The sequence below is a fragment of the Camelus ferus genome, chromosome 3 (assembly GCF_009834535.1).
Source record: "Camelus ferus isolate YT-003-E chromosome 3, BCGSAC_Cfer_1.0, whole genome shotgun sequence".
Classification (NCBI taxonomy): Eukaryota; Metazoa; Chordata; class Mammalia; order Artiodactyla; family Camelidae; genus Camelus; species Camelus ferus.
In genome coordinates this window covers 71,017,094-71,022,502 of record NC_045698.1, presented here as the reverse complement: position 1 = coordinate 71,022,502, position 5,409 = coordinate 71,017,094, and the positions used below count along the sequence as shown (strand labels likewise).

General features: G+C 30.0%; 1 long non-coding RNA gene across 1 annotated transcript; it reads right to left on the bottom strand.

Annotated features, from left to right (window-relative positions):
• Window positions 1-201: 201 nt before the first annotated feature.
• LOC116662633 lies at window positions 202-4,786 on the bottom strand. Its single transcript, XR_004318612.1, has 3 exons — window positions 4,373-4,786; window positions 3,771-3,826; window positions 202-225 (listed from the first exon to the last, which is right to left on the bottom strand). It is a non-coding gene; the product is annotated as an uncharacterized LOC116662633 (long non-coding RNA).
• Between the last annotated feature and the right edge of the window lie 623 nt (window positions 4,787-5,409).

Below are 5,409 nucleotides of genomic sequence, written 5' to 3'. Positions count from 1 at the left end.
GCAGAACCAGAGATGATTCATATACTGGATGCAGTAGGCAAAGATTTCCAAATAGCGTAGTTAGTACATTAAATAAAATGGAATAAAATACGGGCAAAATGGATGGAAAGAGAAATAATTTCAAAATATATTTGAATCAATAAAAATAAGAATCTAATCTACATTTTATAAATGCAACATACAAGTACCTAAGTTAAGGACTTGATGGATGGGTTCAACAGAAGTCTATAACAAACAGAAGATAACATTAGTGATTTTAAAAAGAGATCAAGAGAAAACATCTAAACTGAAGCTAATAGGAAAAAAAAAAGGAAAAAAGAGGAAGAATAGAAGGTACAGGTGAAACAGCTCAAAATATTTAACATATATGTAATTGGGCTACAATAAGGAGACAAGAAGAGAATATTGAAAGAAATACTGAGGAAAAATAATTAAGAATTCACTAAATCTGATGAAAGATATAAAATCACAGGTTTAAACAGTTTAGTGAACATAAAACTGGGTAACTACAAAGAAAATCACAGAAAAATGCACTATAGTAAAACTGATAAAAAAAAAATCCAGATAGAAAATATGTTAAGAGCAGATGAAGGAATAAAAAGACAAATTACATTAAAAGTAACAGTGAAAGCTAGCTTTTCAATATAAGCTACAAAAGGCAGAATTCAATAGAATTATAGGTTTAAAGTGTTGAAAGTTATAAATACCAATAAGATACTGTTCAAAAACAAAATTAAAAAAAAAGTTTTATAAAAAGAGAAAGAAAAGCTGATATAATTTGTCTCCAGCAGGTCTGAGCTATAAGAAAAACTAATGGTAATTATTTATGCTGAAGGTAAAGCACCCCAGATAAAACCATAAAACTGCAATAAAGACCAAAAATTTCTAAATGAGTAAATAAACCGATAAATACAATGAATATTGACATATTAAAATAACACTAAGTATTGACTGTGTAATTTATAATGTAAATGAAAGTAAAACATAAGATACCAGTAGAACAAATGGCATGTGAAAGGTAAATGGAGTCTACCTGTGGCATAATTTGGGAAGTGGCTCATGTATTGGTTTAATGCAGTTTTTAATAAATTAAGAAATGAATATTATAATCTCTAGAGTAATAATCAACAGAACAATAAAAGTAGGTAAAACCAAAAGATAAAATGTATTAAGTGATTTGAAAATTGATTAAATGAAAGACAATAAGGACTGACAGATCTGCAGATTGGTTAAAATTACATATATATATATATATTTATTATAGTATAATATATAATTATACATTATGATATATAATAACATATATACTATATAATCCAATACACACACACACCCCTACTCTAAAAATGAGGGCACAATTAACTTAAAAGTAAATGAATGAAAAAATATCCACCATGTGAACACTGTGGAAACAAAAGTGGCTGGTGCTAATATTAATGTCAGATAACACAGACCTTAAGGCAAGAAACTCATGTGATATAAAGAAATATTTCATAAAGATAAATGGCTTAATTCAACATGAACACATACAAATACTATTTTGATATGCACCAGGACATACAACTTCAATAAAGGAAACAGAATTTAGAGAGAGAGAAAGAAACTAATAATCCTGCCTGATACTTTAACACATATCTCTCAGTACAAGGGATGGCACAGATGAAAAATATTGGTAAGAAATATTCGAACAATATAATTCACTAACTTATCTGACATATGCTTGTAGAACATTATACCTACATTTGCAGAAAAAAACTTTTATTTTAAAGTATATATAGAACATATACCAAATTAGATCTTAACCTGAACCACAAAGAAATTCTCAGCAGTTAAAAAATGTATAACGAAGAACACACTAGCAGAGTAACTACTGTATCTTTCTGCAGGTGTTTAGAAATTAAGGAAACTGCTTCTAATGAACCAAAAAAGAAAACAGTAGAATTTATTATGAAATACTTAATTCAAAATAAAACTATAATTCAAAAAAGACACCTGCACCCCAGTGTTCATAGCAGCACTATTTACAATAGCCAAGACATGGAAACAACCTTAATGTCCATCAACAGATGACAGGATAAAGAAGTTATGGTATATTATACAGCAGAATACTATTCAGTCTTATAAAAGAATAAACTAATGCCATGTGCAGCAACAAGAATGGACCTGGAGATCGTCATTCTAAATGAAGTAAGCCAGAAAGAGAAAGAAAAATACCATATAATATCACTCATATGTAGAATCTAAAAAAAAAAAAAAAAAAAGACATGAACTTATTTAAAAAACAGAAACAGACTCACAGACAGAGAAAACAAACTTATAGTTATGGGGGGAAAGGGGTAGGAAGGGATAAACTGGGAGTTCGAGATTTGCAGATACTAACTACTGTATATAAAATAGATAGACAAGTTTCTTCTGTATAGCACGGGGAGTTACATTCAATATGTTGTAGTAACCTATAATGAAAAAGGACATGAAAAGGAATATATGTATGTCATTGTAAACTGACTATATTTCAATGAAAAAAAAATACTTAAGAGCTGAATAATAAAAATTCAACATATCAAAACCTGTGTAATATACTTAGAGCACTGTTCATATGGAAATTTAAAGCTTCAAAGGCCAGTATTATAAAAGAAGAAAGGTTAAGAAATAAACTCTCTAGGCTTCCAACTCAAGCAGTTAGAAAAAGATCAGGAAATAAAAGGCAGAGTAAAAAAAGATGAAAAGAATAATTTTTTAAAATAAGGAAATACCAAAGATCAAAAATAAACCTACAATAGACAAAGTCAGTATAGCCAAATGGTGGATCTTTGAAAAGTACAATAAAGTCGATAAACACCCAGCAGAAGAGATAAAAAATAAATGAGTATACACAAATTACCAGTATCAAGGAATAACATAGGGACATCACAATATTTACTATAAATACTAAAAATATAATAGGCTAATATATACAAAATTATGCTGATAATAACTTAGAATTTTTAACAGACAAATTTCTTACAAATTCAATTTACCAATACTGATAGAAAACGAATATAAAATCTCAATAATCCTATACCTGTAAGTGAAATCAAACCCATGTATAGAATCCTTGTCAAAAAGAAAAGCACAGGTTCAGATGCTTCCACGGATGCATTCTTCAAACTATTTAAGGAATAAATAATATCGAATGTTCCTCCAAACCTCCTACTAAATAGAGGAACAAGCATTACTTTCAACTTCATTCTATGCCACCAGCATCATGCTGATAATAAAACCTGACGAGGAAACTACATAAAAAAAAGAGATGTCCAGCAAAGCCCCCGGCTTCTTCAGTCACGTGCTACCCCGAGTCCATCCACCACCTGACTGCAATTGCAAGAGAGACTTGAAGCCAGACTGTGCTGCCAGGACATTCCCAAATTCCTGACCCACAGATACTGTGAGAAAGAATAAAATGATTGTTGTCGCTTTAAGCCGTTAAGCTTTGGAGTCAATTTTTTACGTAGCAATAATAACTAGAATAGTACTCCACTAAAAATAAAACTCAAATAAATTTTCCATGTATTTTTATATTCAACCCTTATTTTTGTCCACACTGACAAACTAAATTAAAAAATTTAAGAAAAACAGGCATCCTGTGAATCCACATGTAAGCAGGTATTCATTTACATGAGTGAAAAATTTCTATGGACTCCCTGATCACAATAATTTTTGCTCAATATATGTACGTATTCTTTAATTTAAATACTTAAATATATTAGTTGTATAATTTTAAATAAACTTACTTTTAATAAGAAAATCCGTTGGTAGAAACTACAACATGAAGGTTAAACAGGAACATCTATAGCAATAGAGAAGGCTTTATAAGGAAAAGGTAAAATAAAATTTCCATCTTAAACATATATTTTCTTGATTGTATAATGGAAATAAAATAATAAATGAGATATTTGGCAATTTATCATTGTGCTATTTTTTGCTTATAATCAGTATAAATTAACTAGTTCTCACGATTAAGCTAAGCAACAATTTAGGCAATCACAAATTTTTTTCTCTAAATCTTTCACTGATTCTCAGTTGGTAAGTACATGAGTTAAACATTAAAATATTAGTTTATTAGTGAATCTCTGTTTTCTTCAGAAATGATCAACAATCTTCAAACTGAAGAAATATTAAAGTAGAAAATAATAATACAGTATATAGTGGATTTTGAAGTGCATACCCCCAAAATACTTCTCCATTAACATTAAAAGTAATAATTTATATAACTTCATTATCAGTTTCACATTTAATGCATTAATATCAAAGTGTTTTGCATTGTTTTAATAACATTTATGCTTTATGAATGAATATTCTTTACACATAACTTTATAATGGTTCAATAAAATACCTATGTTCAGAAAGAAAACAGAGGGATATTGTTTTCACATGTTGACCAAATTCCGGAGACAGTCTTCATCACCACTTTCACATGAGGATACAGCAGAGTGGCAGCGTTAGGGAGAGAAGGACTTGAGTGGAAAAGAGGAGGTAATCCACAACGGTTCCTCTGACAAACAGTGACAATTTTCGGAGGAAGAGGACCTGAGTTACCTAGAAGGAAACAATAATAAAGATAACATTTTAAATACAAAGCTTTGCAAACCTTTTGAGTATGCATCAAACATAAATGAGATCGGCTGGATAAACTGCCAACATTAGTCACGGTTTGCTGCCCTCCTCTGTACAATTCCCAAGCTGTACAAATCAAGACAGAAAACAATAAGCTACCATTTCAAGTAATTCATGCTCTCCTAAATATTTTAATTATTTTATGTCTAATGTGGAACATCTAAGCCCCCTACTTACAACAGGTCATAGATGTTTTAGCAAAATAGCATAAAAATTACACTCTCCAGGTGCAAGTTATTATAAATTTAAACATTACATTCACTGCTTCCTCTCTCTTTCATTCTAATTCATTGGTGGAGTTGACTCTGAAATAGACTTGATTTCCATTGTACCTGGAAGGGGAAGAAAATTGCTTACTGACTGAAGAAAACTCATCACTGAATAGAAAAAAAAATCTTTTTATTATACCAAAGTTATTTAAAAGCCAATAAATGTGCAGATTATATTATTGTTTGCACATTTCCTTTTCATGCAATACATATTTGTTTTACTAATAAACATTTTATCAATTTGTCAATTAATATGTTTTAAAAGCAAAGTTTTCGAAAAAGATTCTGTCATAACGGTCAACACAGTTCTAATAAGAAGCATTTTGTTACACCTTTCGCTTTACAAGGGAACCTGAAAACATCTGGAGACTGAAATAAAAGTGATCCCTCTCAAATTTTTTAAAGTGTGACTCACCTCCACCCTACTGAGACTTTCTCCTACCTAACTCCAGTTTTAGTCTCCATGCTTATTTTCTTATCTCTTATA